Source organism: Aythya ferina, assembly GCF_964211825.1.
Source record: "Aythya ferina genome assembly, chromosome: 19".
In the NCBI taxonomy this organism is placed as follows: Eukaryota; Metazoa; Chordata; class Aves; order Anseriformes; family Anatidae; genus Aythya; species Aythya ferina.
The window spans coordinates 3,955,631-3,982,963 of NC_140309.1; the positions used below are offsets into that span (position 1 = coordinate 3,955,631).

Sequence of the window (27,333 nt, forward strand, 5' to 3'; positions counted from 1 at the left end):
GGAGACTGGTGCTGAAGATCATCATCAGATGGAAAATTGCCATCATCTTTCTACCCTTGGGGACATGAACGCTGAGTGGAAACGACTGTAACTGTAACCCAGTCTCCAACCTGCCTTGATATTGGCATCACAGCTCGCAAGGAAACCTTAAGCTGTCACATTTGGCTAACAAGCCCCTGCTAGCTGAGCGAGGCAGGGGCTGCTGAGCTCCACCAGCTATGAGCAGACAGGTCATGGGGCAAGAGGCTCCCTCCAGCCCTGCTCCTGCCGCTCCTTGTCCCAGCAGAAACATCAGCAGAGAGGGGCCTGGGCCCTGGACAGGGACTGCTGCCCTGGGGCTGGAGGTGGAGCAGGGCCCCGGCCACGGGAAGGGGACGATGCTGCAGAGGGAAAGGGATGAAGCCACAGAGCCACAGCCCAGCTCTGCCAAGCTCGCCCTGGCCAAGCTGCTCAGAGATAGGAGGCTGCTGTCAGAGATAGGAGGCTCACACTCCACACTTCCCATCATGGGGTGATAAGCTTTCAGTGAGGAGAAAGAAGCTGTTGTGATAGCCAAAATATCCCACCTGCCCTCTAGGGATGGTGCCTTCTGGGGACCTGCCTTCTAACATTACCACCAATTTCTCCATGGGTTCATGGGCCAGGGACTCACTTTTGCCTTGTGAGACTGCCTCTCAGCCCTGAAATACAGACTTGCATTCCCTGCTCTTTCCAGCTCTCTGCAAGCTCAGAAGGGGGCTGTGCTGGGGAAAACCGATCCCAAACCAGCATTTTGCAATGACAAAGCTGGAATATCTATGAGCTGGTCTACAAAACTATCCGTTGTGCTAGGGACTGGAAAATATCCAATTTCTTCTCCAAAGAGCAGATGGGTTTGGAAAAGAAATTTTTTATTTAAAGGTAGAAGAAAGTGAAACAAAGCAGCAGCATCGCCCTTCATTTTTAAACTAACACAAAAGAAGTATGGGGCTTTGATATCGATAATAGCGTGAGAGGAAGCGCGTGCTGTCAGCGAACCAACTCATCCTCCTGACCCACAAGACAGCTTGCCTGCTTTTTGGCTCTGTGTCTGGGCAGTGCACCTGAGATCTAACACAAAGCAACTGTCAGTTCGCTGCAACTTTGACTGGAAATCCCAGTGCCGAGGGGGAAATCTGCTGGGCTTTGATGTAGAGATTTGGGTAGTGCCTGCGCCTTCCCATCCCAGAACACAGCCATTTGATGTATGGCTGAGGGAGGCAGTTGTTATCTTCTCAGAGAACATGCATGTAGCTGGGTAAATCTATTCATGACTGCCTTCTAAGATGGATAGCACAGGGGGTGTTTCGGAGGCATCAGTTTATCTGATACAGGGAACAAGGATGGAGACAAATGTACAGACCTCCCAAGCCTTGGTATTTCATGTCGCTGAGGTCCTCCTCTGCTTTCTTCCAGGTCTGCTATGCCAGAGAGCCGGTTCCCTTCGGGTAAGCAGTCCTGGGGTTTCATTTGCACCCAGCACATCAGGGGTAGGAGTCGGCCCCTCCTGGCTCAGGAACACGTGCTGGCAGCAGCGGGTGCAGGATGCCTCCCTCCAGCACCCATGCACTGCCCACCAGAAGGGACTGATCCCTTCCCAGACTGGGACAGACCTGTCCCCACTGCTGGTGTCACAGCATGCTCCGAACTAGCCCTTACAGGGTAAGGCTGGCTGCTTTTCTGCCAGCATTAAATGGTGATAGGTTTTGCTCAGGCTTTGCCAGGTCCCACCTTCACCGTGCAATGGGAGCACCACACTTGACATTTTCTTCAGCATCTGCAGGAAGCTGAAGCCTCTCTAAAGCTGTTTTGGGATACTGCAACGGGCATCTTAAGAGAATTAGGGCAACCTGGCTGAGCAGCATGCAGCACGGCCACACCAGTATCCTGTGCTGGTGCCTTCCACATCGCTTCTGCGTTCCTGGGCACGCAAGGGAGGCATCAGTAGCTGTTGCAATAACCTTTTATGGCTCTGCACTAAATGCCTAGGGGGACAAAACAAATCTTAGGGTATTTCTGTGTGACAGTGAAGGGTGCCACAATACCTAGTGCTGGGGCAATCAGCACAACTTTGCTGCTGGTCCTCTCGTCTTGGCTGCTGGGGCCCTAAACTAATCCTTTTACGTAGGATTGCTGTGAAGCTGTAATTCCCTGGGTCATCCCTTTATCTCTTTTGAATTATCCTGGCAAGTCTCTAATCTTTTACAATTTTCGTTTTTATTTCCCAGGATTTGATTTGCTAAGATTCACCCCCAGAGCTCCCCATTAGCTGTGTTCAGCACAAGGTTTTGCTAGGGTTTTCCTGCTGTTGTTCCCAGGAAGTTTTAGAAACACCTTTCTCAGTTCTGTAGCACTTCTGACATTTGTATCACACACCTCTACCTTGCCATGCCATCTTTGAACAACATATAAATGAATCTCTCCCTTTGGAGAAGTTCAAGTTCTTTCACAAATGCTGATAAACAGTTTATCCACGCAGGTGTGTTTATGATGACATCCATTACAGAAAAGGAAACTGAGCCACTGGGGAAGTGTGACACCCCCATCTTGAAAACCTCCCAGCCATCACTCAGAAATGATCAAAATGTTCCTTCCCAAGCAATTAAATTATACAGCCACCCACGTCCATGATTTGAACAATTCCTCCTTGCAATGGACCTGGGCTGCCGTCCCTGGCATGCCAGCACACCTGGAAACTACCAGCTTAGCCCTGCCAGGAGCTAAGCACCTCTTACAAAGGTACAAAGAGAGCCAAGCGTGTTTAACATCTTGCTGGATCAGCCTCATAATGTGTTTAAAACAATGGAAGAGGAAAGCATGTGTTCCTTTCAGCACAATCTGTGCCTTATAATCAAGCCTAAATGTTCGCAACCCGCTCGGATCCTAATGAGGAGAATGACTTAAATGGCAGAATGTTCTGCTCTTTCTACAGGTTTACAAAAATGAAATTAAACATAGGCTTTCTATTACAAAACAATATAGGCAAATTGAGGACCAATTATGCAAACCCATCAGAGAACCTGGTGAACTGTGGAGAATTTTGCATTTCTGAGGCGGAACGACTTTTTAGATGAAAAAACTACTACAAGAAATTGAGAACATCTGTGCCATCAAAGAAAGAATGCAGTGAATAATTGGACAATCATAGACAGGCAGCCATTTGAATATGAAGCTGTTTGTAATGTCGCAGTGGAAGGGAAATTACAGAACGCCAGCGTTACTTGGCTGTCAAACGCCTGTGCTTTTCCCTTTGTGCCTATTACGGCGTGTTGTGTGCTCACTTTACAAGAGTCTGCGGGGTCGACAGCAGGGTCTCTAGGGTTATCTGCTTCCATTATTTTGCACATCAGACACATAATGAAAAAGGAGCAGTCAGAGAGGTCCTTGAGCATTTATTTCCTCCAGCATCCAAGTTTAAGCACACCTTTAACCTCTCCCTGACAGACAGCCCAACCTGCAGCCATCCCCCAGACGGCTGACATGCAGCGCAGAGCAAATATTCCCTCTCAGCTGACAAACTCAAGTGACCCCTTGCCTTGAGCAATGATATTATCGTCATTTCCAGCAGGCAGGTCCCATGTGGACACTCCTGCCACGCTGAGCCACCTCGCAGGCTCCCATCCCCTCTGCTGCAGCACCCTTCAGCTGCAGCAGCTCCCAGGGTGGATTGCACCGAAACACAGGCACAGGAGATCTGAGGAGCACCTGAGGCTACCGTTCAGCCCTGTCTGCACCAGCCACACCATTTTTTGTCCCCAGGGAGAAAAGACGGAGCCAGGCATATGAGGTCTACAGGAGCACATACCTCTGCACCAGCTCCACGCTGCTCCCTGGCACCACCTCTGCTGCAAGGCACAAACCGCGCTGCCACGCGTCGTGGAGCCGCCGTACTGGGGCAAGGATTTCAGGACCTCGTCCAGGACAAAAAGGGAAAATAAAAGTGATCAACTTAGTTGTGATTTCATGGCTAGTTGCACAGATATGCACATGTTACTTTGCACAGTCAGCCTAATAACCAGCTTTCAGAAGGACAGACAGCGTAATGAATGGGTTGTAAAACACGCTCATAAAAACATTATAGCATGTCTCAGAGCATTTGTTAGCTGTTTGTGATTTACTGGGGCCCCTGTTTTACATTTTCTTATAATTTGCACGTTTCCTATTAAAAATAAGTATTCAATGTGCATGCAATTTATTTTAATTTCCCTCCCCCCTCACAAGATAAAACTTTTACAGCCACGCAAGAATGGTGATATTGTAGTCACGAGGTTCATTATACAGTAATTAATACACGTTAAGTATCCTGTAAATATTATGTTATAATGGCTTTAAGTAAATACATACTGTATATTGGCAGTACCTATTAAGTCAGCACCACTTAAAATGAAATGTGACTAATTAATCTGTTTAAAAAGTCTAATGTCAACTTGGATATTCTTTAAAAATTACAGTACAACGTTCCAAGAGTGAGCGGTGAGTCAGTTAGCATTTAATTACAGAACTTTGACATTAATGGTTACTTTCCTGGCTTATTTAAGTGGATTGGACACACGGGCCAGCATTGAAGGAAAGAGAAGGGTAGGAGGAAGGTTTCATTGTTACAAGAAGCTAAAAAGCCTGAATAATACACCCCATTATCATCACGGTGAATGGCTGCAAGCTAGCACGTGGGTTATTACTGAGGCACCTCGCTGCAGAAGGCCCGGCCTGCCAGCACCCGACAGCCTGCTCCTCACGGACAATGCAGCCACAGCACCGCTGCCTTCGGGAGGGACTGCGGGCACTCCACTGGGTTTTTGTCCGTGCCAGGCATTATATCACTTTATTAAGGGATGGTGCCTGGCGCAGCCACGCCGTAACAGGAGCGGAGGCTTTGTTCTCCGCTCAGCTAGAGGCTCAGCCGCTGCCTTTGTCCTGCACAATGTTTTCCTTTCCCTTGTGAAAGGCCGCCCCTCACAAGACTATCAGCCTTTTAACAATTTCAGTCGCTCCCCCCACCGTCCTAAATACACAAAGGCAAAAATTCCCCCAAATCTTTCACTTTTTTTCCCTTCCAGGAAGCACAAATGCAAGAGAAGGTGAAACGCGCTGAATGAAGAGCTCAGAGGTCAGCTGTGCTCTTACCTACATACTCTGCAAGAACAGACAAGAGAAGGCAGAAATCCTCTCCAGAGCTCATTACATGTACTCATTTTCCTGAGAAGTCATCATCACAGGATGCAAATGTCTACTGAACATCCATCGGACTAGATTTACTCAGCCCCATATACACACCCAGCAGTGAATATCCCCAGTTTTGGAGATGCCAAGAAGCCACACAGCTCTGTTGACTGCAGCCTCGATCCTCACCGAGAGGTGGGGTGTCAACGCTTCACGCACCCAGTAAGCCTGTTACAGAGCAAGTGAGCAGACGGAGCTCTTTAAGTCCCTTATAAATAGCTGGAGCTCCAAATACATCATTAATCTCCACAGAGTAAATTCACTGAAACATAGCTAAGTTAACGGAGTTCCATCAAAAAATGGAAGTAGTTTAAGAAGTTTGCCCTTCGTTAATGGAAATTGTTAAGAAGTCATTCCTCTGGATATTCAGACAGTGCCAGAACCACAGACACAAGAAGTCTTGGACTATTTCCACTTTTCCATGGTCAGTTCCTTCAGGTTTTGCCATCAAACAGAACTTGAACAAGCTTTCTTTGGAAGACGAATCTCTCTGAACATGTGTGGTTTGTTGCTTGAGATAACAGTTTCGGTAACACATTTTCTGGGGTAACTGCATCCTTCAAGGTGATGGCAGGAACTGAGATGCCCCTTGGGCGGTTGGAGAAGTATGGCAAAGGCAGAACTCTGAATGCCATTTGAGATGATGAGGATAAATGAGAAGAGCTCAGGAAGGGATAACAACGTGCATGTAAACAGATAGCTTTGGTCTAGAAGTTGTAGTCTGGCTAAACTACACTGAACTAGAAAAATAAGATCTATTTTATTTAAGAAAAGTGGCCAGGGCAGCTCTGAAACCTGGGCCCTGTGTATCACGGTAGCTCCCAAAATCTTGCATTTTACTTAATGCATCATCACTGGCCTCGGAAATAGAGAGAAGAACAACATTTGGTTGCATGCTGGTGCATACAAGGGCATGGATTAATAGCACACTAAAGAGGCAGAGCTGGTGGCTGGAGGCGGGAGATTTGCATCCTATGATGGGATCTCCCATAGCTTTCTTCAAAGGTAAATCACTTAACAACCCTGTGCCTCAGTCTCCCTACTGCTAAATCACTGTAATGTTTGGATACCTCCTAAGACGTTGCTGGGCTTATCAAATTAACATTCACAAGGCATCCAGAGATAAAGCAGTTCTATAGATGTATTGCATAGCTTGTAATCTTTTGATGTTGCCATGCAAAGGAGACATCACAGAGCACAGGAATACCCTGGGAGAACTCCGAGTCTGCTTTTCACTTCCAAGAGCTCTTTTCTTGCAGTGACCCCTCCTTTTAGCAGCATATTCACCTTGGCCTCTTGGGAGTGGGAGTGATGTGCTGCATCCCTGCTACAAGCCTCCACGAGCCATGAAAACCTGCTGTTATGACCAGAGAGAAGTAACCAGCACTATTATTTGTATCATTTGCTGAGGTTTGTAACCTAGAATTAATTTTCAAATTGAGTCCAAACGCTGCCTATTTCACACACATCTGGGTAGCAGACAAGAGCCCTTTTAGCAACAGAAGCAAACAGAGCTACAATCAAGCAGCTCAAGGCACAACCCTCTAATAGTTCAGTAATCAGTAATAATCAACCCTTCTCTTTATGTTCAGGGAGACCTAATAGAACCCAGCTACTCTACAGTGAATACATTTTCATTTATAAGACTAAATGCAAGCATACGTTATCTACTTAATTAAAATCTAAATTCTCTAACCAACCATTTGTTGTTTCTCCTGGGTGCACGTTACATACATTACTGGTGTTTTCCTGAAATCCATTGCTAATGGATTAAAATAACTTGATGAAATGTTTCATTTGCTGCACATAGTTATGAAAGAACACAAAATACTCTGATGCTGCACATGGAGTGAACTCCTTCCCGTCGTTATTCCAGGAGAGCAGCTTCTACATCCCTGTGCCAGGACCCCAATCCTTCTCCTAGGTTCCTCTTGTCTTTGGTGGCAGAGAAAACCTGACTCTCCCAAACACCTCCATGTGCTCAGACTGCAGATTCGTCTTCTAAGCATTTAGTCAGCAAAGGTTTCAGGTAGACCTCCACAGTACAAGCACAGTGGGGTCACAAAATCATTGGAACTGACAAGGTGTGGGTGGAAATGATTTACTATACAAAGGCAGGGCTGTGAGATCCTGAAGAACACATCTAGTCTCAGTTCTGACACTGCCAAGGTCCCAGCCACGTGCAAGGACTTGATGGATGTGACATATCCTAGAGAGACCTGCATCCTCGGAAGTAATAGCTTGGAGCCAGGCAGGACACCTCAAATGGCACCAAGTCTTCAGGCAACAGCAATGCTGCCCGCTGGTCAACCCCCAGGAGAGGGGGGGAAGTTGGACATGGTAGTCCTCTCCACATCTGCCTGGTCTAGGGGAGAAAAAACAGTAGGAACTGATCATCTGCCACAGCCTGGCTAGGAAGGACGACTCCTGTAACAAGATGTACTTCCTCTGACTCCATGCTGCTTTTCAAGTCTTGCTGAACAGGACTGTGTGGTCATGCTGAGTTCAGCTTGTGTGGTTTTGGCACTGGTGACCACTGACCAACACATCGCCCTTGGGATCCGGGCTGGCTGTGTCTGCATTCCCACAGCCAAAAGAGGAATCCCTCAATAAGGGAGTAGATCTTCCCAGAAAGCTGGAACATCTCCTGTAAGGACCTGAAGATCCTTGCTCCACTGGTGATGAAACATTCGTTTCCTTGCTCAGAAAATGGACATTTTCAGCATTCCAACTTATGAACATCTTCAAAGGGTCACAACCTTTACCACTGGTACTAAACCTGGTTCGTTTTCTGGCTCTCAGCGATTCCTTTTTCTTGGTCCTGCATCTCCTTAGCACACCTTGCATAGGTGTTAAATACCATTCAGCTATTTCGAGTGTCATGAAGAATCTCCCCCAGAGGAAAGCAAGCAGGCAGGGAGGGGGTGAAGTGAGTTGAGAGCTGCAGGTGAGGCAGTGCCAAATGGAGACCGATAGCTGCTGCTCTTGAATGGAAGAAACCTCCTAACAGCTTCATGTCATTACTGCAAACCACAATATTTATAGAGATGCCACCCGGAATTCTGCTTTGCTTCCAGCAGACAAGAAGTAAAAGGGCACTTCCTTCAAGCCATTCAGTCCACTCTGCACTATAATTAAAAACAATTTCTGTCCTCAATAGGGTTTTGATTCAGGTAACCCATTACCTCCAAGAGCCAGTTGTGAGACTAAATTGCAAATGCAAATACCAGCTCTGCTTTGACAGTAATGTGTTTTTTTTTTTTCCTCCTTTCTACCCATTCTGCTATCTTCCATTTTTGGAAATTTTCATCCCTGTGATATAAAGTGGGTGTCCAGAGCAGATTTGCCAGGGGACAGAGATGGTTTTGTGATCCTTTTCTTGTGAGATGCTTTTCCGTGCTCCCTCGTTGCAATGCTGGCGGGTCAGGCAGTCCCAGCACAGTGCCAGAGCTTCCTCAGAAACACACAGGGACCAGTCTTCCCAGCTGAAGCCCCATGCCCGGGGTTTTTCCCTTTGCTGTGGTTACAGGCAGGAATTCCCCTGGCTGTCTGCACACACTCCTAGCACAACAGGCAATTGTTCTGGGTCTTACTGTAACACGAGTAGGAGCATTTACATCTCCTCTGCAAGGAAACCAAAACTTTCCAACAACAGGGGGACTGTTCTGACTCCACCTGTATTTGTTGATGTGGTTTGCCCTCTAACTAGCCATTTTATTTTATCATGTCATTGTATTAAAATTGTTTTGCATGCACTTTGTGATTCCTGGCTGCATATCCAGTCTGAGGCTGCCTCAAACCATGCACAGTCAAAGGACGCCTGCTATTCTTCACCAAGAAAGAGTAAATACAAGAACTGAAAAGCTTTACTTCTGTTCCTCACTTAGACAATACGTGAGCACAATAACAGTGTGGAGTAACACAAGTTTTTGGATTTGGTTTAAAAGGGCAGAAGTGTGTGCTCAGCGATGCTGCATTGATCAAACACAGCTTACCCACACGCTCACATCAAAAGGAGAGCAGGAGTCCTCTGTGTTTCCCATCAAACACACAAAAGGCCAGAGAGGTAAAACTGACCAAATAATTGTTAAAAACTGGAAGTAAGCCAGAAACCCTGACCCCAGGGGACATCTGAAACACAGAGCCAGTTGCTGCTGCTGGTCCCTGCTGGTGTCATAACAAAAAGCCAAAGTTGTTATTTATTGCCCTTTATTCCTGTAGCATTTGATGTCTTTAATGCAGCCTGCACACAGGAGTGTGATGAAGTGCTCTTACTTCCATTTCACATATGAGGAAAAAAGAGACATAGCCTCATGTTCTCAATAGGCACTTGAGCACCTAACACCCTTGGAAATCAGTTGCAGAGGAGCTCTGAAATACCTATGAAAGACACACACACCTGAGGGCCTCGGTCAGCCTGCTAATGCTGTGAGTTGCATACTGACACCGGACCGAGAGCCCCGAGACGTGACAAAGGAACAGCTCAGTGAGCTGGGGTGTGATGGCAGCAGGGCCTGCCCAGAGGACAAGATGGCCCAGCACCATCCTGCTGTCAGCCACGACACAGCACAGACCTGGGAGCTGCACTTAAATGCCCAAATGACAGTCCCTAAATCATGGCATGCTACAGCTCAAACAACAGCTCCCAAGCCAGAACTGTGATGATGGCTCTCATCTGTGTCTCTGCACCACTGCAGATCTGTCATAACTAGCCGTGAATTACTCCTGTTTTACAGCAAGTGGAAATATTTTGAGGATCCTCTGCCTCCTACATGAAAATCCTTGCTCTGCTCCTGTCTTGTTCCACGGCCTTCGGCAAATTATTCTTAATCTTCCTGTGTCCCCATCTGGAAGAGTCAGCTAGTGGTGCTCACCTCAGATTTGATGGATTAACTTGTTACTAGTTCCACTGTGTTCAACAAGTACTGAGTATCTCTTACTAATCAGCAGAAACTTATTAATTCTCATTATGAGTGTTTCTCATGTCCTTTCAGATAAAGCTCACTGGGAGATACAATAGTTCTCCAGAACAGAGGCGCAGTCCCTTGGAAAATCAGCAGGAAAAAAACCAATCAGCCTACTTCCTTGCAAAAATAACTGCATATCATTATGGGAATTCGCCCCACATTAGATTTCCAGAGGAATTCTCCATGCTTTCAACTTCTCAATATTAAAGGTTTTTCCCATAGAGCTATGGCCTCTTTAGCCCAAATTTTCTGGTAATGGGACAGGAAATGTGTTTTTTCTGTGGCAGAGAATTGAGTTGGTTGCTCTGTGGTTGGCAGCCCGCACCCTGGAGGCTCTTTACTTCATTCCCTGCACACAGAGTTGATGCCAGCCTTCCCAGGGGGCTGCCAGATCCCACCAGCAGCATTCCTCATCGCTCCGTTCCCTTCCAGGTCCAAATGCCAGGCAGGCTCCACGCTGCCCTTCAGGAACCTCACTGCACAGCAAGGGGGCTGCCTGCACTTGCACCATGGGAAGTCCCCGTTAGTGAAGGCTCCTCGCCATGGCTCCCCAGCACCCCACACGTAAGGCCAAATGAACACAGTGATCTTCTCTGTGCCTCCTTTGGCAAGAACAGGAGCAAGGTGCTTTTCTGGTCCTTTAAAACGGTTTTTAATTTAATTTTATTTATTTTACATAGCTGACATCTTGACCTTGACTATTAGCTACTTGGAACAGATATCATCTATTGCTATGCATATTCATGATAGCCACAATCTCTGCTGACACAGTCACCTTCAGAGCTACAAGGATGAATTACCACAACCTGCAATAATGTCGGGCTCCCACTTTCTGCCTGCTGAGGCACCAGAACAAATTCAAAGCCAACAGGGCCCTCTTCCATATTAGCAATGGGGTTTGCCCTCTGACTCTCAAACAAACATAAAAGAAAAACCCTCATGCCTTTCTTTTGATATTCTGGAGGAAACATAAACTGAAAGTATAACAGTGTTCATTCTAAAGAATGATGTAAATCTTTAGCTCCTCAAAAAAAGTGTTTATAGAAAAAAATATATTAGTTTCCCTTAAATTCCTTATGCAAATTTAGCCATCAAATTCAGTCTTCATCTAGACTCTATCTATAGGCAAAACTCTCCTTTTGCTTGCAGCTACTACTGAAAGTGCATTTTGATTTGGAAGCCTTCATTTGCCTCTAAGCTCTTGGGTGAGCAGGAAAGCCATGTCTCAAAAGAAAGAACCACCCAAACCCCCAATGCCTTCAGAGCAAAATCTAACAACAAACCTCCAGACCACATCACACAAGAGGATGTTTCAGAAATGGCTTCTTGAAAGAAAGGTAACTTAGCTTAGCCAATAATTGATAAATCCATACAGCTGGCATGAACGAGGCTTAAGGGAGGCTCCTGAAGACAAAGGTCTCTTGCTCCTCCATGCACATTTCACTTGGGCCAAAAGAAAGGCTATAAGAAAGTGATCTGAGGCATCTCCTGGAACAACACGTCACTGCTCAGGACATATGGGGGAACCAGCCACATGGATTTGGAGCAGTCAGAAGATAGCAGCTCTGGCCTACGGAGCTTCTTGCAGCCTTCCTTGCCCCTCACCCCACACCTGATGCACACATTTCTATGTAAGATTACATACCTGGTTATCCCCCATTATCTCTCCCTGATCCTTTTTGTTCTGCCACCTCACACCTGCCCTGTGCATCCCCCTCACCAGTTCCCCTTCTCCAAGCGGAAGGACCCAGCAGGTCATGGAGGAGGCCAGAGGGTCTCTCCCATGCTGCACATCAAATCCCACCACGTCCTTGCCAGCTAGCAGATATTCCCTCTCCAGACAGCATGCAACAAAACTAAGAACTCCCTTCAGATGCTTTCCTATCAACCCAGCTGCCGGTGGCTGTGAGAGGAAGGAATGGGGCAGCCAGACCAGGTAGGAGGGGATCCCAGCATGGGGAGATGCCAGCCCTTGCTCCTCCAGGCTGAGCAGAGCGCTGCTATTTTAAAAGCTACCTAGAGGTGGAGTCTCCCCAAAACGCAAACCATTTCCGAACCTCCTTCCTGTGCCTGGGTGGGCGATTTTCGGTCGCAGGCTCACTGCGGCAGCAGTATTTTGCTTGCAACCCAATACACCAAAATGTTAATAGGGTGCCTGAAGAGACATTTTAGTTGTGAGCAGCATGCTGTCTTTCCTAGCTGAAAGCACACCAGGGCACCCATAAAAGTAATATAATCTCGGGAGCAGAAGGAGCGCTGCTGGAAGGATTGGTTAGGGCCGGGCAGATTCGTGCTGTATTTTCTCAGGAAAATCCCCAGGATGACGGTGCAAGAACTACCGAGCTGGCTGCTGGGCTCAGCACAGATCTCACCTGGGTCTCCCAGGTCTCCTCCGCTCTCCCAGGCACTTCTCGGATTCTGCTCAGCACCACCTAAGACCCGGGAGGCTGCGTCCAGCCTGATTATTATTATGTCTACCATTTTAACCATATGTCCATTCTCTTTAAAGCACAGCTTTGGGAATCCAAGGCCTGTGTTCAGTTCTGGTCCTGAGACTATCTTTCCGTATAACCTTGGGCAGGAAATTAAGTATCTTTGAACTCCAATTCCCCTCCTGCAAAAACGGGGAGCATAGTGCTTTATCTGTTCAGCAGTACGACTGTCAGCTCAGCGAACCAGAGCCTGGACAGAGTCGGACACACTGGACAGATGTGCGTATACCAAATAAATGACGGTGAGACCCTCTAAATGTCACTGCCATGCAAGTGAACATTATTCTTCGGGGGCATCAAATGGATGTTATAGCCTATCCAGCTTAGTCTAAACATTTTGTATGCTTGCCTGTAGACTCACCATTTGTGTGCTCTCTTTTACAGTCTCCATAAAAGCAAGCAGAAAGAATATCCTGCCTTGTTAATACATTCAAGCAAACCCATTAAGATATCTCTAGCTGCAATCTAAAACCAAGGGAACAGGCTGACAGTGCAGTGCTGCTGTTTTCTCTGACGTCCAGACCTCCTGTGCCATGCTTTCCCCTGTGAGACCTATTGCAAGAACAAGAGTATTAGTTATGGTCACCTAGCAATATAGCTAGGTCTTTGGGGAATCTGCAGCCTGCCTATCATGTGGAGCTCTAGCCTGGAGCATCTGTTAATCCACCCATGCTGATCAGCAGAGTGTAAGGGAAGCTTGCACGTAGGGAATGGAGGGCAGTTTAGCCCCAGAGGTTGAGTGTTTCCATTCTGGATGAATCAGTTCACTCCCTATAAAAACAACTACACGTACAAAACCTAAATTCTGGCCAGGAAAAGCTCTGAACTTTACAGCAGTATAAATAAAGGAGGATAAAAATGAAAGCATTTGTCCGCAGCAGAAGTGCCAGACTCCATCAGACAAGATTTAGTTCCCCAGGAGCATTAAACCATGCTCTTGCTTACGCCATCCGTCGTCACTCTGCCATACTCAAATGCTGTTTCTGAGAGAAACCATGATGTGCCTCCAATGCCTTCTGAACTGGCTGTGCCTGTTTCAGACAAGATGGATGGGCTATAAGGACCCCACAAAATTAGTTGAGAAAATTGCAGGGCCTGACCTGGTCAGACTCCCAGCTGCAGAGCTCACATCTCCACTGAGGACAGCAGAGTTACTCCAGTTTACATCAGCTCAGAATCTGAATCAGATCTGCATTCTTCTGCTCTCAGATCATACCATTTGGATGGGATCTTACAACAGGAACGCAAACAGCTCAGGTCACTAAAACCTCGAAACAAACATCCCCTGTCCCATGGCAGAGAAAGTATTTATGTTCTGCAGCATTTGGGGTGGCTCACGAGCATCAGCAGGGAACCGAAGCCCGTATGTCTAGACAAGGTGAATAAATCTGCAGCCTGTCAAGTTGCTAAGGAAAAAAAAAAAAAGGCTTATTTGTTTTCTGTATGAATAAAGTTCAGTTTAACTGTTGTTCCACTAGGCTGCAAGTCTGCAAAGTGTGGAGAATTCTTGCAATGGGAGCAGAGGGTATTCAGCAGGCCCCAAAGCTGTACTTCTGCAGTTAACAAAAACTCAGTGTTCTGTGCAAACCTTATTTGACTGTAAGTTGAGCTTCTTAATTGAGAAGCCACTTTTTTCCCGATTAAGAGAACCTCAGATGTCAGCTTTTGAGCCTTCATTCTGAATGACAGCTTGCCCCACTTCCATCGTAAATCCAGTCCAGGTGCTGTACTGCCTCTGCTCTGCATAAAACCCGTGGGCTGCAGCGATAAGGGGCTCACAGGGAGGACAGCCAGGGAAGATTCAGGTTTCAGCACTACCTATTTCCAAGCCTTGCCCTAGCTCTGTAACCATGTGCACCTCAAAGTGTTCCTGGCTCTTCTTGCTGATGAGCTACTCTCACCCAAGTCCATCCCAGCAAACTCCTCCTTCCTCCAGGTACTGTGAACCAGAAGCACAAACATCCACAACCTCCAGTTAAGGAACCTGTTCACTCACCAATCAGAGATATTTTTTACGTAATTGTTACGAATTGCTACTAAGAGGTAGCCAAATATTATACCACTGAAAACAACACCTAGCCTAGACCACACATCTTTCAGAGCAGCAGTGATAGCAACAAGAAATAATACCAAAGACATCACCATCTTAGCATTCTGCAGAATCTAACACATTTTAAGTGCTCATATTGCTAGCAAATGAACTGCTTAGTTTGGTCACTCATTTGGGTTTGGTGGGAAAAGGGCTGGTAAGGGAGGTGCATCACCAACTGAATCAAGACCTTCAAACTAAACAGCCCACATGGATTTGCTCCTTCTCTTCCTATTCATCCCAATCCTCTGCTAGAGGTGTGAATCCAGGAGAGCAGGCGAGTAGGAGAGGCATGCAGAGTTACTGTCCTCTCCCAATCAATGATGATGGAAAGCTTTCCACTGTGTCTCAGTAGTGGCTAGAGAAAGACCTGTCTCAGACCATTTATGAGATGGGACCACAATTTGTGTGGTTAAAACACTGTGGAACTCATTACTTGTGTTAAAGTGCTCTGTGAGCAACATTGCTGTGCACTATGCTCTATAAATAGGCAGGCCTTTCTTGTTGTGCTTCACATTGGCTAGAGATGCATTCCAGCCTTACAGTTCACTGTTTGAAGTCATTTTAGCTTTCTCCAGTGGAAGCCAATGCATTTTCAACAAACAAACAGTAAGAGGTCTCTTTTCTTTCTGCCATTGTTACTAGCAATGACAAGGACTTCCAGCTCTCCAGCAAAGCTGCTCCAGGTTGGACCCTCCAGCAATGTACACAGGATCAGGTCACTGCCTTCAACAAAGCATAACTAGATTACACCAGCGTGGGCTTTGGCCCTACGTATCCAAGCCCACTTCAGCTCCCTGCCACATGCTCACTTATCATTAACTCAGCTGAGCTGTGGCCTCACTGTTTGCTGATTTTTCTTCATGTTTCATCTCTCTGACCTTCGTTGGAAGAGATGCTAACAGCTCGCCTCCTTGAGAGTCAATAGTTTTCTTTGCATCAAAGTAAGAAGCAAGGTCGAGATCCAGCTGCTACTAAATGATACTTTTAAAACAAAAGCTTTTGGTGGAGACTAAGCTGATGTGCTCTGAGCTCTTCTTTGGGGATAGGTCAGAGGAGTGGACTGAGAATGGGTCCTCATACCTTCTGCTCTTAACAGGCAGGCTGCTCTGGTGACAAACAAGAAATTGCTTGATTAAAGAGATTGTGGGGCTGATCACAGAGGGCACACGGGCAAGCTGCTGTTCACAGGAACTGATCCAAGACAAGCATTCATTTATTCAGAGCCTAAACATAAGCACTTCACTTTTGCATGAAAAAAAGTCCACAAGTGACACAGAGGTTGTCACAATGCTGTTTTTTGGCACTTTGACAAGGCTGTAAAGGGATGCAGCCTCAGAAAGCCTAGGAGAGGCAGGACACCTTAAGGTAGCCTGCGAAGAGTCCTACAGATTGCTGGTTTCCAGTGTGGTTAAGATATAGGTGGGTGATTTGGATTAAGTCACACATAGACATAAAATGTGGCCATGTTACACTCTCAGGGATTTTAGTCAGTTCGTTGTGCTTTAGAACAAGTACAAAAGCCAACAAAGAAATAACAAAAAAACAACAACAACAAAAACAAAAACAGTAGAAATACCTTGACTATGAGAAAAGCAGCATAGCCATGTGCAGATCCCAGCAGCCCAGCTTCCTTTCTCAAACCCCTTTCTCAGCAAGCAGCATGGCATGGTGTTGTGTGGCTGCTTGGGGTTCCTCAGGAAGCACTCATGGGACCTTAACAAGGCACCAGCCTGGGGACCTGCTGGGGAGCACACACAAGACATCCTTGTTAGCACAGCTCTGCTCCTGATGCTATCTGCTCCTCTGACACATCCAACAGCTGCAGCTCATGTGGGGTTGAAGCATCCTTCCCTTTCTCCATCAGTGTTTTGATATCTCCTCAGGTGCAGAGACGGCTCCTGTTCCCTCCAGCCTTGGAAACAAGCAGGGTAACTTCACTGGGGCAGCTATGGAGAATAAAGCAAAAGGGATTTTGGCCCCCTTTGTGGAGGGGTGAGCAGCTCATCTTTCATCAAGTCTCTATCTTTTTTGTTGGTCCACAGCCTCAACTTTAAATGTTGCCTCCTGAGCCGCTGCTGAAAGCCAGCTGTCTACCATTTATATTGTTAATTCATTAAAACCAGTTCTTTATCCTCTCAGGAAATCACGGCAGTCCTGCTTACTGGCAGACAATAACATTCGAGGGCTTGCTGCTGCAATCGCTGACAATATCAATTATTTAGTTTTCTGCCAATTCCTATTAGACTTTTCAGGCTAGAGAATTTACACTGTGTTATTGAATTAAAAAACAGCTAAAAGCTTTAGGGAATCCAAACTAATTAGCCGGCATTTGTAAACCCCTTTGTTCATGGTAATTTGTTTACAAGAGTAGCTCAACCTTTTAATTATGGGCACACTCACAGGCCACGTACTGCACCATTACAGGCAGGATTTTTTGTTTGGTGCAAGAAGGGCAAATATGGGGAAGCTAATTTTGCTTTAATGAGCTGTGATGACCCTGCTTGGCACTGGATGACCTAAAATACAAGTGTGTCTATAATTATAACCAAGAAAAAATAACACTCCAGATGCTTTGAGTGGGCCAGAGATCACCAGCATCCAGTTGTATCAGCACTACAGCTCCACAGCCCTGACTCAAATTCAGCCTTTTCTGTAGATCTCATCTCAGGATACCTCTTCACCCTCTTGCCTGTTCCCAACTATTTGTACCATCCTTCTGCTTCAGGCTTGAAAGATGAATGGCTGAATTATTATGGAACAGGAGACATCCTCAAGTGCAATGACAATCCTGTTGTGCCAATCTGTACTTATCTCGGCGGCAGCAGGCAGCCTTCTCTGCACTGTAATAATGCGTCCTTGCAACCCATGGCCCTGCCCTACCAGTGACTGTGGGGGCAGGAGACTTACAGGTCCATTCCCTTTACATGAGTACAAGGTTTTAATTTTGGAATAAATGCTGCCATTCTTATTGCTAGAGGATTTTTAGTCCATCAAGTAGGAAACCATCACAAGCCATTTGGGTTCCACTTTGATTGCTTTACCAGACTGAATTATTGGGCAGAACTGTTCCATGGGAACCGGGCAGAAGTGTCTGGGCTGAGATCCCAGGAGTAGGAGGTTTCCTGCCTGCAGTCTGTGACCATCTCTCCTTCTGCAGCAACACATGGACATGTAAATAAAGTAGCCAGAGAATGCTTCCCAGCTGCCTCTGGTTTCCTCAGTGAAAAATTGATGCACAAGGCTCCTGAGCAGACCTAGTCAAAATTGACAGTGAAAATCTTGACATTTGCCTTGACATTGAATAGGAATTCTCAATATGTTTATTTCTGGGGGAAGAGATGACAAGAGAAGGGAAAGAAGACAAAGTGAGGTGTCTCTCCACGTGGGAATATGCAGCAGATTATAGGGAGACGTAAAATGTGAAGACTGCAATGAATTTCCCAGTTCATTTTGAAAAGTTCCAAGTTCATATAAAATCAATGTCTACATTTTTTAAAAGGGTATCAAACAATTATTTTGGAAAAAAAAAAAAAAAAAAAAAAAAAAAAAGAAAGAAAATGCTTAAGAAAATGCTCAGCCTAATCTAATATGCTGAATACGGACTGATACAGCCTTAGCCCATGGACTCAATATGAGTGCAAAGACATCTTCCCACTTTTGCACTTCCCACAGATCAGATCGTTGTTTCTTTTCCAGTCTCTGGCACTGATGTGTTGGGCATTTGATCAAGTTACTTTTCTCCTCTATTATTCTGTTTTCCAACCTGAATAGTCTTCCCATTTCATTTTCCATCCTACATCTTTTAGGCACTTGGATGTCTGCACAGTATATAGCAAGGTCTCAGTGTGTCATCTGACAACGTTTCATTTAGCTTTGCTTTAAGGCCAGCTGAACATTACGTTTCAGTAGGGCAGCTGATTTAATCTCTTTGGGAATTTTGTTATGAGGTTCAAATAGCACCAATAAAAATGGAGATGGGCACAAGTGTCCCTCAAACATCCAGGTCTTCTGGACCACATTTAGTTAAAATATCATTAACTGTGCAGCATGTTTGACAAGAATGTATGACAGCACTAGCCATATGGAAAGCATAAATATTAAATACTGTATATTGCAGCCATTTGCAAGAAACTGCATTAATCCCTTGAAGGTTAATGAGAATTATTCATGTGCATCTGAGGGAGAGAAGTACTTCACTTTAGAAATTGAAAAGCTTGACATGCCTGATTTTTCACTTACCAATAAATATGAATATGGAAAATGGATGGACATCTCAGCATTGTGCCTGAACGAGAGGCTCACTGAACAACTCTGAGGTTTGTTTTTTCAGATCAATATTTTACATCATTAATATTTTCAGTTCCAGGAATCAGTGAAACAATAAATCTTGGCTGATCACAGACGGTTTGCCACTGTGTGGTTATTCTTGCAAGAGGGGAAACAGATGTCAAGGAGTCAAGACCAACCTGGTTTATTTAGTTAAGTCCTGGGAGTAGGAAGAAGGAATCAATACCAGCACAGGGGCTGGTTTCAGACACATGTAAAGGGAAGCATAGAAACGAGGCAGAATTATCCTTGGTAGGCAAGATCTGCAACTGACAACATGGAGACTATTGTGTTTACAATACTGAAACATCTCCACAGAAAACATAGACAGATTTCTGCAAAGAGTTGAAGTGACTAATAATTGTGATTTCTTGCAGTAATCACTATTAAAATTATAAGAAATGTCTCTGAAACAGCTTTGTTATGGCCTGTTTTTAAATGAACCACCTGCATCAGTGGAGCTATTAAAAACTAGAAATGATAAAATTTCTGTGCATCTCTGATGAAAATAATTTGTTGTGGGTAAAATCCTCCTGCTGTTTTGCAGAAGCAATTTTTAGAGCTGGTTGAAATTCAATGATAGTCTTCTTTTAATTAAGGTGTGGTGTTTGTTTGTTTACTTTTAATAGCATTTAAAATTAAAGTACTTTGCATTCCTTTTTCTTTCACCCTGTACTTGTTTCAAAATACAGTCACCATAGGTATGCTGCACAGTTTGGCAAATTCCAGCCATTATTACCACATGGCTCATGGTGTCTAAAAAAAAATGAGCTCTAAGCTCACACCAGAGCCTGCTGCTCAGTATCTCCCCAAGGCATGAACAGCATCCTATGGAACATGGAGTTGCCTCAGCAAAAATAAAAGGAAGCCATGAGTAGAAACCACACCTTCAAGAGCCTTCAGTGTAGCTGCTGGAACAGATTTTCAGCTGATGTAAATGACGGGAGCTCCCACAACTCAAGGAGGCAGTGGAGCCAGACTGATGAACACTAGGGGAAGATTCAGCTCTGCGTGTGCTCCCCCCAGTGTTAAATGCACATGCTCCAAGCTCGCTCTGTTCAGCCAGAATCAGATAATAAAACAGGTCAGTGTAAAACAGTGTAAAAAAAACAAAGAACAGCCAAAGGCACGGTTTCCACAGAAGCATATGGGGCAGTGGTGCTGGCCCCTCTCACTGAGGAGTAGGGACCATTACAGCTGCAGTTTGCCTAAACTCACAGAGTGACAGCATCAGAATGGCTGAGGGTGGAAGGGGCCCAGGAAATCATCTGGAGATCTGCTGAGCAGGGTCACTTCACAGCACATTGTGTAGGATGGCATCCAGGTGGGTTTTGAATATCTCCAGATGAGACTCAACCTCTCTGGGCAGCCGGTCCCAGTGCTCTGTCACCCTCCCAGTACAGATGTGTCCCCTCATATTGAGCCGGAACCTCCTGTGCTTCAGTTTGTGCCCGTGCCTCTTGTCCTGTCACCGGCTCCAACCACTTGACACCCTCCCCTATTTGTACACATTGATGAGGTCTCCTCTCAGTCATCTCTTCTCCAGGCTGAACAGGCCCAGCTCTCTCAGCCTCCCTTTGTAGGACAGGTGCTCCAGTCCCCAGCCATCTCAGTAGCCCTCCTCTGGACTCGCTCCAGCAGCTCCATGTCCCTTTGGTACTGGGGGAGCCCAGACCTGGGCACAATACTCTCTGTGAGGCCTCACCAGGGCTGAGCAGAGGGGCAGGATCACCTCCTTCGGCCTGCTGGCAACACTCTTCCGAATGCAGCCCAGCATCCCCTCAGCCTTCTTGGCCACAAGGGCACATTACTGCCTCCCGGTCAGCCTGCTGTCCACCAGGACTCCCAGGTCCCTCTCTGCAGAGCTGCTCTCCAGCAGGTCAGCCCCCAGCCTGTACAGGTGCTTGGGGTTATTCCAGAAGAGGAATAACCCCAACAAAAGGCACTTGCCTTTGTTGAACTTCGTGAGGTTCCTCTTAGCCCAGCATCCAGCCTGTCCAGGTCCCTCTGAATGGCAGCACAGCCCCCTGGGGCACCAGCCACTCCTCCCAGCTTTGCGTCATCAGCAGAGCTGCTGAGGGCGTGCTCTGTTCCATCATCCAGGTCACTGATGACTATGTTGAACAGGGCTGGGCCCAGTACGGACTCAGTCGTCACCACCAGCACTGGCTCCATGGCACTGGTTTGGACACAGTGAGTCTCACCAAGGGCTGCAGCAAAGGCAGCGTTGGGTTGGGGGAAGTGTATGAAATGGAGATAAATACAGCTAAACCCTGCTCAGGGGGTGTTGACAAAGCTGAGAAAAGGGACTGATGGTCAGAGAGAACTGGGGACACCCCAGAATTAGGGGCAGGGGAACGAGAGGGAGGCTGAGCCAATTGTTCAGCAGAAGGAGAACTGGCAGAGGTCAGTGCATCACACCACACTCTTGTGTTCTCAGATGTCTTGATTCCCAGTCCTGGTGCTTCAGAAACAAGCCCAGAGTGCCGGCAGACAGACATCCCCCTGCAGCGCAATGCGAGCGCCGCGAAGCCCCTGGGAGAAGCACTGTGCTACCGGGAGCATCCTGCCCTATTTTCTGCACCAGAGCAGCCCTGCGCTGGTGTGCAGCGATGCGTGTGGGCCAGGAGCAATTGCACATACAGCCAGCTACTGGTCCCAGGGAAACCTCACTGAATCACGCACTGATCCACACACTGATTCAATCTTACGGTTATCATTAGCTGGACTTCTGAGGAATTAATGCGCTTGGTTCTTCTTGCACTGTGCCCAAGGTCAGGGAAACAGCTGAGTGAGAATGTTTTGTATCAGGGGTGTATTTATAAAAAGCTTCTGAAGGGTTGTTTAAAGAATGTTTGGATAAACAGTTAATCAATTTGTACAGATTATTATGAGACCAGCAGATGTACAGGTTGCTTGTGAACACCTTACAATATTAACTACTGATATTGCCTATAACCATTTGATGTAACATATATTTATCACCTCTGAAATAGCTACTACTAACCATTTATAAAACTATCACTACTGTGAATCTCCTTCCAATGGATGTTAATCCATGAGACCGGGGCTTACTGAGCCCCAATTAGGCTGCTTAGAAGCAATCCAGCAGGAGGTCTCTCCCCTGTCTGAAGCGTAGTTTCTCTTTCAAGAGTGTCTCATTGCCCAGAAATCTGGCAGCCTGTGAACTCCAGCAGAAGAGTTTTACTCTGTTTTCATTGTTAGACATAGCACACAATCACTGTTAAACCATTCGAAGGAAAACACAGCTGGTGATTCTGGACTATGTTATATTTTTATTCTGAGTCATTTACCACCTCCTTTAAATAATCCCAGAAGCCTCCACAGGGATTTACTTTTATGGCACTGGATTGCTCAGGAGTGTGTCTGTCTCTGGCCTTTTCCTCCCATTTTTCAATTTCCATTCTGGCCTGCATCCACCGGAGGAGGGAATGTGCTTAAAGTCACTCAGATGAACGCTGTAAGGCTCTGAGGCTGATCCGCAACTGATAAAAACCAGAGCAGATCTGGTGGCTTCAATGAAATGAAGCCACGCAGTCATACCCATGCTGTGTCCTCAGCTTGCAGAGCTGCACTGCTGCTGCCTCCCCAGCAGCCACGGCTGGGGCCGGGCAGAACATGTCCTATTTCCAAGCCACGGCATGGCTGAGATCTGTTTTGGCCTCTAGCCACACACAGCAACATATAAATCAATGCTACCAATTGATACTGGGTGTTTGAGAGCACTGACTGAAATTTTTAAATGCATACCTCATAAATGTTCACTTGTTCAAATCTATACAGTGGCTAAACACTGTTAGCCCATGAGCAAAGGAGAATGGCGCACAGAATATTGAACTTTTTTTTTTTTTTAATTGGGTGTGAAGATGTACGTAGAGTTAATGTAATTTTGTCAGAGAATGCTACTGCCTCTGCCAGCAGAGCCAGGGGCCCGAGGCCCACCCTCTTTTATCTCTATCTTCAGGTTCTCTCTGGAGTCAATGGAAAAATGTCACCCCTGCAGAGGTGATAAAGTGAGAAGGGGGATATCCCACCTTTCCTCTGTGTGCAGCAGTACGCGGGTTGGGATGTTGATGCACTTAATAAACAGACTTAAAGTATATCAGCATGCAGCTCTGTAGAGTTTTTTTACATTAGACATACCAGATCTCTCTGCATCCTGTTTTGCCCTCATAAAACCCAGAGTTTTGGTGCTCCATGAAGCTAGAAGAGAAGACTTGCTTTGCCTAAAATTCCTCTGGAAAGCCTCAGACAGGAGAAAAGCCAACATGAAATGGAAGTAAAACCAATCCACCCCACTCCTCTGCTCTCTTACACAATCCTTGCTTGAGAGGTTCACAGGGTATATGAACCTAGTGTGAGCTACGAGATCAGAGCAGACTTTGGGGGAAGGTGTTCAAGATCTGTGTTGAGAAGAACCTGCCCAGGAAACGAGATTCCTTGCCTTGGATGTGTCGTGTCCTCTTTGGAAGAAGAGGAGCAAACAGAAAGCCATTGTAGCATTCCCTACTGCACAGGCTTCGGGACGTGCTGCCCAGCTGTGAGTAACTGCGAGGCTCTGCTCAAAGGCAGATGGATTCATCCTTTACAGACTGAGGATTTTCTTTGCTCAAAATTGTTCGCCCTCAAAATTCCTCTAGGGATACCGAGCAGTAGCGAGTTTTTAAGCAGGTTCGCCCTGTAAGTCACAAGAGAAACATCCCTTTTAGCTACTGTGAAAGCTGGACTCTCACTGGGAAGCAAGCAGCATCTCTCCTCAGGTTTTTTGTTTACACCCCAAATGCCATCCTCTAATTTTCCAGATGATTAAAGCTTGCATTTCACTTTGGGGAAAGCAGAACTCCAAGATCCTGTGCGATTAAAATCCAAGAATGCACAGTTCTTCTCTTCTCTGGGAAACATTTTGTGTGCTGCCCACAATTAGAGCAATTGGTCCCTTTACATAAGTAAAGCAATTCTTTATGGCAAATTAGCTTCTTCTTAATGGAGACCTGTTATTTTCAGTAAGTCAGCATTTTTCATGGGGAGATTTAATATACTTTATTCTTCTTCCTCTCACAGTGATAAAGCAAATTTAATTTTACTTGTATTATTAATAATACTAGCCATCTCTTGAACATGTATAGTAGGCAATCTGAAACAGTTAAGTTTGGTTCAAAAATCCTCTTTTCTGATATAAGACTGGGGTAAATGGAAAACATTCAGTCTCTCATAAATGGAGAAGTGAAGATGTACTGAGCAGGTGACACTGACCCTTTGGAGAGGGGGCCATTACCAGACCCATTCATCTCTAAAAATATTGCTGTTATACCACTTGCTTTAGAAAATACAAGCAATTAATAAAAAAGGCTCTGTCCTGAATTCACAGAGGTTATTTTCAAGCACTTCCATCCTGCCTCTGAGCCATCACGAAGCCCGCGGTCCCACCCTCCCACAGCTGGGGTCCAGGCTTTGGTTACAACATGCTTTTTCTCCCAGCAGACTACCTCATCACTGGCCTCCACAAAAGGATAAGTCACAAAGTTTTGTGCAACACAAAGCATTTACTAATGCACGGGATGAGGCATGACAGGCACAGAACAGCATATGATATGGTGGAAGCATCATATTCCCCCACTGTCGCCCTGCCCAGATATCCCACAAGCAATAAAAGCTTGCTGTGCCATCACTATTGGATAGTGCTATGGAGTTTAACCAGGTCTACAGGGAGTTTAAACAGGTACAACACCAACTCTAAAACAGGCTGCCTGCTACAGAGGACGAGACCTTTTACGTGGATGCCTTTGGGCCTGGCCCTATTGCTTGGCCACCCACTAATTCTGCATGACTCAAACAAAGGAGAAATTTTATACCCATTTCTTCAGTGCATTCAATGGCTGAAATCCTCCTTCTGCAGAATAATATTTACAGAGGCTACGAAAATAATGTTCTCCTTCCCTTACTGACCTAACTGTATCCTGGAGTTTCAGAAGTAATCAAAGGCTTTTCAGTCACTTTGTACAGATGAACAAGAGACCGTGAATGTGCCACTTCTTCCCCCTTCAGAGAGACTTTCCAACATAACACCCTTCATTTCTTCTGGACATAGTCTCTTCTCTAACTGGCACTGACACACGCATGGTGCTCTCCTTACCTCACGGTTACCAGTCATGCCTTACTGGCTCATTTGGTCCAAACATGATAAATCAATTTCCATCCAATTAGGCTATGCCTGAAGAATTAATTTGCTACACTTTAGACTGTAGCATTTTGTATGTTCCTAAACGCCATTAGAAAACTTTAATTTAATCTTACATGCCCAATATGATCGGCTGGTACATAAGACAATCCAGTTGCGGCTTGTACAGCATGCGATTGTAGTTGTAATTGATTAAAATTGTTTTTGCAAGTGTGTCTTGATGTCATGCATAACTCAATTTGCTTTGGGTCTTACTCCTGTGAGTACATATGTGCAACAGGAACCTTCTGCATGTGAGCAGTGCATCAAACCCAGAAGGCTTTATGCGTACAAATAGGCAGGTCCAGGGCTTGCTGGCCCACAGCACTCATTTTCTTCTCAAATAGTGATCAGAGACGTAAAGGCATTTGGATGCTAGGTGGAATTTCAAAAGAGCAAAGGTGCTTAGGCTGAGAATCTGTCCTCTTTGCTTCTGAAATCCAACCCAAGTGCTGGGCTTCTATGCCCATTTGCCTTAGGACGGCTCTGTTCAGAGCTGAGAGTGCTCCAGTTTGCCATCTCCATTTAGGGTACGAGGAGTTCGGGGTGACTGGCCTTCTGAACACGACCCAGGGGCTTTATGAGGCCCACGGGGCTCTCAGCAGCCCAGTGGTGAAGGTGCTGGCTATGAGTGAGGCCACGCCGCCGTTGGGAGCGAACAGCCCTGCTCCGGGCGGCACTGGCAGAGGGGGGGACCCCAGCTGCAGGTCTGGCCAGGGCAGGGGGTTCCTCAGCACCCGTCACCTCAGCCTTGTTAATCTCAGTGCCTACAGTTAAATTCTGGAAATCTCCCTCCGTCCCCCATCAATGGCTCTTGAGAAAACAGGCTCCAAGTTCACCAGAGAAGCGGCCACCCAAGTGTCTCCAGAACTCCCCCTGGGCATTTCCAGTTTTAGTCCTAGCTGCTTCACCACAACTGGCCCCAGGTACCAGACACTCTTTTGGCTGGATTTGGCTTAAGATCTTGAGTTTTCTTATAAGACCTGGAAGGATATTTCGCCCCTGAAATATATTTTGCAAAGAAACCATTGCTTTGAAACATTTCAACAACAACAAAACATCTGCTTAGCTAAGCCAAAAATGTATGGAGCAAAAAAAAACACCATTTCTTGCTTTCAAAAGCAGGCTGCAATGTGAAGCTTGACTGTAACTGGACATGACAGTATCCTAAAGCCTTCAGTTTTATTCTCCCACTTCTGAGAAGTGTTTATACTTGAAATCACGGTGAGATAACTCGAGTTAAAGGCACATGCTCTCACTTCTCGATATATAAGTAACGGATTGTTCCCTGGATAATACCAGGGCTTGTCAGAAATATCTAACAGAGACACTGTGATTTTCCACAGCATGCAGTTCTCACTGTGTCAGGAGGTAAGAGAATTTCAGATAGGTGGGGAAAAAGCAGGAGAGACAGCACGGAACTGTTCTGTGCCATGCAAGAGATGGTGGCTGTAAGTTTGCTTGTGATTTATTTTCTTGGTTTTGTTAAGAACAGAAGGCAGAAGGAAATTTCCTTTGCATATGTATAACATAGTTTAAAAGACAGGAAGCTTATAAGGTACGAGACAGTGCAATGAGATGTTAAATGAATGCTTGTGCTTTGGAAGGCAGGTTGAGACAGAGGACAAAAACATCACACAAATTTCAGAATGACCCAGAATCAGGGTCCCTGCTAAACTAGCTGCTGATTTGGTAAATATACATGCAATGTTTCTATTAACTACTACACTGCATTTTGAAAAAGGAGATGTTAAAATGGCAATGATTTTCTGTCCAAAGCTTCCTACGTTTTCTTCAAACAAAAGTAGCTAGCAAGCATTTTAACCCTCTTCCGTTCTCCACTGGCCTGTCTCAAATGGAGAGACTGGCAGTGTGAACAGCCAAGAAATGAAGATTCTCCCAAAGACATCAGTATTTATGTTAAGTTGGCATAAGCTGCACCCGGTTCCTGGTAAGAACCATGTTGATGCTTTTATAAGC

The 27,333-nt window shown here is 45.9% G+C and overlaps 1 long non-coding RNA gene across 1 annotated transcript in view; it reads right to left on the reverse strand.

Moving 5' to 3' along the window:
* Nucleotides 1–769: 769 nt before the first annotated feature.
* LOC311421273 overlaps nucleotides 770–27,333 on the reverse strand; it is a 68,322-nt gene continuing 41,758 nt past the window's right edge. Inside the window, exons 4-6 of the long non-coding RNA XR_014684779.1 lie at nucleotides 16,366–18,043; nucleotides 3,824–3,929; nucleotides 770–2,003 (exon numbers count right to left, since the gene is read on the reverse strand). This is a non-coding gene — a long non-coding RNA (uncharacterized lncRNA). The remainder of the gene's footprint in view (nucleotides 2,004–3,823; nucleotides 3,930–16,365; nucleotides 18,044–27,333) is intronic.